Raw genomic sequence first — 9,092 nt, 5'->3', positions numbered from 1 at the left:
AGTCTATTCTCTATGTCTGTTTCTCCATTGCTGCCCTATGAATAAATTTTTCAGTACTATTTTTCTAGATTTCATATATGTGTGCAAAAGTATAATATTTATCTTTCTCTTTCTAAATTATTTTACTCTGTATAATAGGTTCTAGGTTCATCCACATCATTAGAAATGACTCAAAGGTGTTCCTTTTCATGGCTGAGTAATATTCCCTTTTGTATATGTATCACAACTTCTTTATCCATCCATCTGTTTATGGACATCTAGGTTGCTTCCATGTTCTAGCTGTTGTAAATAGTGGTGCAATGAACAATGGGATACATGTTTCTTTTTCAGTTTGGGTTTCCTCAGGGTACATGCCTAGGAGTGGGACTGCTGGGTCATATGGTGGTTTTAGTCCTAGTTTTTTAAGGAATCTTCCATAGTGGCTGTATCAATTTACATTCCCATCAACAGTGCAAGAGGATTTCCTTTTCTCCACACCCTTTCCAGCATTTATTGTTTGTAGACATTTGATGATGGCCATTCTGACCAGTGTAAAGTGATATCTCATTGTAGTTTTGATTTCCAATTCTCATATAATGAGTGATGTTGAGCATCTTTTCATGTGTTTGTTAGCTATCTGTATGTCTTCTTTGGAGAAAGGTCTGTTTAGGTCGTTTTCCCACTTTTTGACTGGGTTGTTTGTTTTTCTGGTATTGAGTTGTCTGAACTGCTTGTATATTTTGGAAATTAATTCTTTGTCAGTTGTTTCCAATGCTGTTATTTTCTCCCATTCTGAGGGTTGTCTTTTCATTTTGCTTATAGTTTCCTTTGCTGTAAGCTTTTAAGTTTGATCAAGTCCCACTTGTTTGCTTTTGTTTATATTTCTGTTAATCTAGGAGGAGGGTCATAGAGGATGTTGCTTTGATTTATGTCATCAAGTATTGTGCCTATGTTTTCCTCTAAGAGTTTTATAGTTTCTGGTCTTATATTTAGGTCTTTAAACCATTTTGAGTTTATCTTTGTGTATGGTGTTAAGAAGTGTTCTAATTTCATTTTTTATATGTAGCTGTCCAGTTTTCCCAGCACTACTTATTGAAGAGTCTTTACCCTATTGTACATTCTTGTCTCCTTTGTCAAAAATAAGGTACCCATAGGTGCATGGGTTTATTTCTGGGCTTTCTATCTTGTTCCATTGGTCTATATTTCTTATTTTGTGCCAGTACCATACTGGCTTGATGACTGTAGTTTTGTAGTATAATCTGAAGTCAGGAAGGTTGATTCCTCCAGCTCCATTCTTCTTTCTCAAGACAGCTTTGGCTATTCAGGGTCATTTGTGTTTCCATGTAAACTGTGAAACTTTTTGTTCTAGTTCTGTGAAAAATGTCATTGGTAATTTGATAGGGATTGCATTGAATCAGTAGATTGCATTTGATACTATAGTCATTTTCATAAGATTGGTTCTTCCTACACTGGTCAGGAAGCAACAGTTAGAACTGGACATGGAACAACAGACTGGTTCCAAATAGGAAAAGGAGTACGTCAAGGCTATATATTGTCACCCTGCTTATTTAACTTCTATGCAGAGTACATCATGACAAACGCTGGGCTGGATGAAGCACAAGCTGGAATCAGGATTGCCGGGAGAAATATCAGTAACCTTGGATCTGGAGATGATACCACTTTAATGGCAGAAAATGAAGAGGAACTAAAGAGCCTCTTGGTGAAAGTGAAAGAGGAGAGGGAAAAAGTTGGCTTAAAGCTCAACATTCAGAAAACGAAGATCATGGCATCTGGTCCCATCACTTCATGGCAAATAGATGGGGAAACAGTGGAAACAGTGTCAGACTTTACTTTTGGGGGCTCCAAAATCACTGCAGATGGTGACTGCAGCCATGAAATTAAAAGACGCTTACTTCTTGGAAGAAAAGTTATGACCAACCTAGATAGCATATTGAAAAGCAGAGACATTACTTTGCCAACAAAGGTCCGTCTAGTCAAGGCTATGGTTTTTCCAGTAGTCGTGTATGGATATGAGAGTTGGACTGTGAAGAAAGCTGAGTACCAAAGAATTGATGCGTTTGAAGTGAAGTGTTGGAGAAGACTCTTGAGAGCCCCTTGGACTAAAAGGAGATCCAACCAGTCCATTCTAAAGGAGATCAGTCCTCGGTGTTCTTTGGAAGGACTTATGCTAAAGCTGAAACTCCAGTACTTTGGCCACCTCATGCGAAGAGTTGCCTCATTGGAAAAGACTCCGTTGCTGGGAGGGATTGGGGGCAGGAGGAGAAGGGGACGACAGAGGATGAGATGGCTGGAGGCATCACTGACTTGATAGACATCAGTTTGGGTGAACTCCAGAAGTTGGTGATGGACAGAGAGTCCTGGCATGCTGCAATTCATGGGGTTACAAAGAGTTGGACATGACTGAGCGACTGAACTGAACTGAACCCAGGAACATGGAATATCTCTCCATCTGTTTATGTCATCTTTGATTTCTTTCACTAGTGCCTTATAATTTTCTGTGTATAGTTACTTGGTCACCTGAGGTAATTTTTTCTTCCTGGATATTTAATTCTTTTTGTTGCAATGGTGAATGGGATTGATTCCTTAATTTCTCTTTCTGATTTTCCATTATTAGTATATAGAAATGCAAGTGATTTCTGTGTATTGATTTTGTATCCTGCAACTTTGCTAAATGTACTGATTGGCTCTAATAATTTTCTGATACTGTTTTTAGGGTTTTCTGTGTAGAGTATCATGGCATCTGCAAACAGTGAGAGCTTTGCTTCTTCTTTTCTGATCTGGATTCCTTTTATTTCTTTTTCTTCTCTTATTTCTGTAGCTAAGATTTTCAAAACTATCTTGAATAATAGTGGTGAGAGTGGACATCCTTGTCATGTTCCTGTTCTTAGAGGGAATGCTTGCAGTTTTTCACCATTGAGAATAATGTTTGCTGTGGGCTTATCATATATGGCCTTTACTATGTTGAGCTAGGATCCTTCTATGCCCACTTTTTGAAGAGTTTTCATCATAAACGGGTGCTGAATTTTGTCAAAGGCTTTTTCTGCATCTATTGAGATGATCATATGGTTTTTATCTTTCAATTTGTTAATATGGTGTATCACATTGATTAATTTGCATATACTGAAGAATCCATGCATCCCTGGAATAAACCCAACTTGATCATGGTGTATGAGCTTTTTAATGTGTTGTTGAATTCTGTTTGCTAGAATTTTGTTGAGGATTTTTGCATCTATATACATCAGTGATACTTGCCTGTAGTTTTCTTTGTGTTGCGTGTCTGGTTTTGGTATCAGGGTGATGGTGGCCTCATAGAATGAGTTTGGAAATATTCCTTCCTCTGCAATTTTTTGAAATAGTTTTAGAAGGATAGGCATTAGCTCATCTCTAGGTGTTTGATAGAATTCACCTGTGAAGCCATCTGGTACTGGGCTTTTGTTTTGGGGGAGAGTTTTGATCACAGTTTCGATTTCGGTGCTTGTAACTTGGTTGTTCATTTCTATTTATTCCTGGTTCAGTCTTGAAAGATTGAACTTTTCTAGGAATCTGTCCATTTCTTCCAGGTTATCCATTTTATTGCCATATAGTTGTTCGTAATAGTCTCATAACTCTTTATTTCTGCTTTATCTGTTGTAACTTCTCCTTTTTCACTTCTTTTTTTTTTAATATGTTTACTACAATAGATGCAATTCACATCTGACTAGTTTTGTTTCCTGTTCCCTCCCACAACCATGTTTATTGGCCCATTTCTTCATATTTAAGCAATCAATGTACTTCTAGCACATATGCCCAGCAGTACTTTAAACCCATTCTTTCAGGGTCCAAATGGATTTCAGTAATTTATACAAACAACTGGGGTTCACTCAATCACTGCAATTTTAAGCTACTGTACACAGGAATGAAAAGATTATAGAAAAGTGCCATAGCAACAGTACCCTAAGAAAGGGGAGCCTTAAAAATTGGGTAACATCAGATCATGGATTTCAGAGGGGAATGGAACACACAGAAAATGAAAAACATTCTCTGCAAAACAAATGGAGAAACACTGCTCTTGATCAGGTGCAAGTGTGGCAACAGTTGTTTCATGATATTTTGTATACTGCCCGTATGGTTCAAAATCACATCCTTAGATCACCTGGCACTTGCACTGAATTTTTGAAAATGCAAGATTTCTGACTGATAAATTAACCCCCTCCCAATTTTTCTTTAAAAAAGCTAATTTTGTGGACAGGTTTAAATGTAAAAGTCCAGGTATTTAGCCACCTCAGCATTGATTAGTTTTGGATGTCTAAGCTCTGCTGCACATAGCTTCCCATGGCGTCACTCTACAAAACATAGTTACAATGCGAAGAATACATGTACAAGAAATCTACCTTTCAAGGGTTTTACAAATCAATCTTGTATCTTTCCCCTGAATTGCATCTCACAGACTCCAACCCCTTGTCATTTCCTTTGCCCAGCTTAATGGTCCAAAGTCTACTTAAAAGTAGCTCAAAAATGTTAAAACTAGGTGACAGATTTACAGTTCCTGTTCTCAACACCATGTGCAATTATTCACATCTTCACATCATGAAAAAATTCTGATTTTTTAGCTTTTCGAGTTCCTTAATTTGTTATCTCAAAAATAGTATCCTTTGCTCTCACAAAGTTGCTTGAATTTCACATACTCAGAATAAAGATCTTAAATATTTTTAATTCAGTACAAATTCCTGACATATGAACACTTCCCACGTTATGGGCTTCTCACAATCTTGATGCCTGCTTCTCCGCATGATCTGCAGGCCATCCTTCAACGTGCTTGATGAGATTTTCATTGAAATGTGCTGCGAGCGTCAGTGTTAGTGAACACGGAGGTTGGGCAGAGGAGTTCTGTAGTAGAACTGCTGTATTTAATGCATTGCTACTAGACGTGTGATTTGGACCAGGTGAAGGACTTGTCTGGCTATTTGAGCACTGAAGAGGAGTGACAGGTTCACGACCTTGCTGCCTGTCAGCAGTTACAGGCTGCTGTGTGGCTGACTGTGAAACTGGTCCTTGCTTAACTACTGGAGTACTGGCCTTTGGCTGTGATGAAGCAGGAGGAGTACTGATCAAAGGTTTGATGCAGACTGTGCTTGTCTGGGGTGTGCTTATCCTTGGAGACACATGCAATCATGGAGATGATGTGTCAGACGTTAAATACATGGAGACTGATTGGATGGTTGGGCTTGTGTGGGGAGCTGAGCAGCTTGAGAAATCAAAGAAGTTACGTTGAAAGCAGCTGGTCCAACAGTAAGAAAGTTATGAATTATAGACGGCAGTGAGGCTCGTGTCACAGCTGCTGTAAGGACTTCATTTATTATGGATGTGTCCACGTTAGAATTATGAAGCTGCAGCATGGCTTGCAAAGCAGGAAGCAACTGTCTAAGCAGATTTGGTCCTGACGTAACGGAGGTATTGGTGAATGTGAAACAGAAGAGACAGAAATTGCTGAAGTGGGTGCTGGAGGTGCAGATGTGGAGTCCAGAGGCTGAAGATGTGGAAGTTGTGCAAGAGTGTGATACAGACTTTTCTTCTGATGTAGATTCTTTTCTTTATGTTCTTTGAGCAGGGACAGAAGATGTTGGTGTAGGCACTTTTGATAAAGTAAATACTCCATTAGCATCAAATGATTTCTTTGGCTGGTGATCAGCTTGTAGAGCAAATGGACAAGAAGGAAAAGTACTTGGGGTAGAAGTTGGATGAACCACTGCTTTGATGGGGTGCTGTATGGCTCAGAACTGCTATGAGTCTCTGCTCTTAGAAGTCTGTTCAGTTCAGTTCAGTCACTCAGTCGTGTCCAACTCTTTGCGACCCCATGAATCACAGCACGCCAGGCCTCCCTGTCCATCACCAACTCCCGGAGTTCACTCAGACTCACATCCATCGAGTCCGTGATGCCATCCAGCCATCTCATCCTCTGTTGTCCCCTTCTCCTCCTGCCCCCAATCCCTCCCAGCATCAGAGTCTTTTCCAATGAGGCAACTCTTCACATGAGGTGGCCAAAGTACTGGAGTTTCAGCTTCAACATCAGTCCTTCCAAAGAAATCCCAGGACTGATCTCCTTTAGAATGGACTGGTTGGATCTCCTTGCAGTCCAAGGGACTCTCAAGAGTCTTCTCCAACACCACCATTCAAAAGCATCAATTCTTCAGCGCTCAACTTTCTTCACAGTCCAACTCTCACATCTATACATAACTACTGGGTGATGCCAGGTCTTGTATACAAGTGGTTGCCTTTGTGGGAGTTCTCACTGTTTGAAACTCCCAAGGGTTGGGAATCTCTGGTAGTCTAGGTTCTTAGAGTCAGCGCTCCCACTGCACAGGCTCAGGGCTTGATCTCTGGCCAGGAATGGAGATTCCATTGGTGGTTTGTTATGGTATTAAGTGGGGTTAAAACAAATACCCCCAAAGAGAAACCAAAGATGAACACCAGACAAATGGCAGTTACAAAATCTGGCACATAATAATTAAAATAACGAAATATATCCACATACATATGTACCCATAAGCAAAGTCAAAACAGTCCAACAAAAATAAAGTACAATAGATTGACCCAGCAAACAAAGGAAACTAAAAATGATATCCGCCAGTTAAGAACAAAACTAACTAAAGCACAAACAAGAGAACAAAACTAAGCAAGGTGCTAACTTTGGAATAAAAGAATGAAACCAAAACTAACAAATATGATGAGGAAAAGAAAGAAAGAATAGAAATGCAAGGTTAAATAGAGGTGGATAAAGAAGACTTGTATATGTTAAAGATTAGCTGCAAGGGGGAAAGAACAGTAGTAAAAGCAAACAAAGGAATTAATTTAGAAAAAATAATGGGTTAAAATTTTTTTAAATTTTAATTTAAAAAAAAGAAAAAAAAAACAGAAGGAAAACTCCAGGTAACTGCAAAAGACCAATATAGATATAGAAGTTTATAATAACAATCAAAAATGTGATTAAAAAAACCTCAGAACCTTAATTAGATTTCATAGTGCTAATAAAATTGGCAATTACAACAGAGGGGGAAGAAAAAGTGGAAAAAAAAAAACAACCCTGAAGAAACTACAGAACAAGTAAATATATAAGAATAGTACATGGTTTTCTTGAGTCTGCTGTCAGCATCCTTTCCCTCGCTGGGAGTCACAGTCCACCTCACCTCCATAGGCTGCCCTCCTACACTGGCTAGTCTCTGGACCTTCTGTGGGGGCAGCTCAGACTCTAATCTGGTCCTTCTCCTGAGTGTCCTTGCCTCCAATGTCCACAGCTATCAGAACTAGTGCATTTTCTTTTGTGGCAGCTCTCAATGTCCTTTTATATATTACATAGACTCAGAATCTGCCTAGTTGATCTTGTGGATTTAATTGGCCACTTGTACAGCTGGTGGGAAGGTTTTGGGTCTTCTTCCTTAGTCACCCTGCCCCTGGGTTTCAATTGTGGTTTTATTTCCACTCTTGCACTGGGATGTGGTCCTGAGGCTGCCCTGGAGGATTTGGGTCTTCCCTGGTGAGAGCCAGGTGTGGAGGTAGTGAAGCTACTTGGGTCATAGGGGTTCTGGCAGCACCAGGTACTCAGGGGAGTTGGCAGCTAGAGCAATAGGAACTGTAGTGCTGTAGAAGGGTATGGCAACTATGGTATTGGCCAATACGCTTCAGTATTCTTGCCTGGAGAAACCCTCGAGCAGAGAAGCCACAGCTACAGGGTCGCAGAGTTGGACATGACTGAAGTCACTCTGTATGTATAGACACAGGACTTTTTTTTTGTCTGTGGCAGCTCTGCCCCAGTGAAGGTTGAGCATGAACATGGCACAGCTGCTTGAGTTGCAGGGACTTTGGCAACACAAAGTATTCAGGGACATGGTCTGCCTCCACCGCAGGAGTTATGGCCCTATCAGAGTCTTTTTTTGAGTCTCATGTAGCTGGTGATCAGAAGGCCTCTTTGGCCAGTCTTTCTCCATTGCTCTGCCCATTCAGGCACTTAGTGGGCTCCCTTGCCTGGGGTCCTTCTCTGTCGTTTGGTGCATCAGACACTTAGAGGGGCCCCCTGGCTGGGGTCCTACTCTGTAGGTCAGCGTGTCAGGCTCTTAAAGGGGCACCCTGGGTGGGGTCCTACTCTGTAGTTCAATGCATTTGTCGTGCATTTGATGGGCCAGCTTCTCATGTTCAGCTACCCATGCTGAGGTGTGGGGAGAGAGGCTATGGTGATGGCTCCACCCCCTACATGTGACTCAGCAGTATCGCCTTGCTTCCATGGCTGCCTGGCTTTCCTCCACAGGCATTTCCCACAGCAATCTCCTCCCTCATGTCCCCTCTATCTGTCTCTCCACCATCAACAACAGCCCTCACCCTGGCATTACTCCACAATCCCTATACTCCAGCTCCCAGCCCTTGCGCCTTGTAGGGGAGCTGCGTCCCTGTCCGCGGTATGTATGCCTGTGGCAAGGACTGTCTGATTCTCACTCCATTTCGGCTGCCACAGATCAGCTGTTTCATTCTCAGCCTTAAATGTTTCTCCTCTGACTCAGACAATTGCCCCGATGTGGGGATCGGACCCCTGCTTGCAGGTCCAGTCCTAGTAACAGTCCTGCTTTCCCCCCTAGTTCCTTCATCTTACTGAGTCTTACGTGGTTCTATATATTCTTTTCTGGTGGTCAGGTGCTCCTGTCCACTCTCAGCTGGTGTTCCAGATGCACTTCTGCCTCTGAAGGTGTGTTCCAGAAGTATCCTTGGAGAGAGATGTACTCCACGTCCACCTACTCTTCTGCCATCTTGTTCTCTCACTTTAGTTTTGTCAGCTAAAAAGAGATACTGATTCTCAGCTCTAACAAAGACTTCACTGGGGCAGGGACCTCTCCTCTCATTTCCACACCCTACCCACAATTCCTTAACACACACTGTTAAAAAGTTATCTAATAAATGTTATCCAGAAAAAAAAAAGGTATTATGTATTAAACACATGATATAAATACATGATATGTATTTTACTCTGTAAATTCTGTTAAGGCTTAACTCACATATTGCTTTCTACTTGATTCCAAGTTTCAGTTGACTTCTGTTCTCAATTCATTGTGCTCATGTCTGTTTCACAG

At 41.1% G+C, this 9,092-nt stretch overlaps 1 pseudogene; it reads right to left on the bottom strand.

Moving 5' to 3' along the window:
* Nucleotides 1-4,531: 4,531 nt before the first annotated feature.
* Nucleotides 4,532-8,307, bottom strand: LOC138422821 (WW domain-containing adapter protein with coiled-coil pseudogene; annotated as a pseudogene).
* Between the last annotated feature and the right edge of the window lie 785 nt (nucleotides 8,308-9,092).

This window comes from Ovis canadensis, chromosome 17 (assembly GCF_042477335.2).
Source record: "Ovis canadensis isolate MfBH-ARS-UI-01 breed Bighorn chromosome 17, ARS-UI_OviCan_v2, whole genome shotgun sequence".
Taxonomy (NCBI): Eukaryota; Metazoa; Chordata; class Mammalia; order Artiodactyla; family Bovidae; genus Ovis; species Ovis canadensis.
This window is presented reverse-complemented; position numbering and strand designations above follow the sequence as displayed.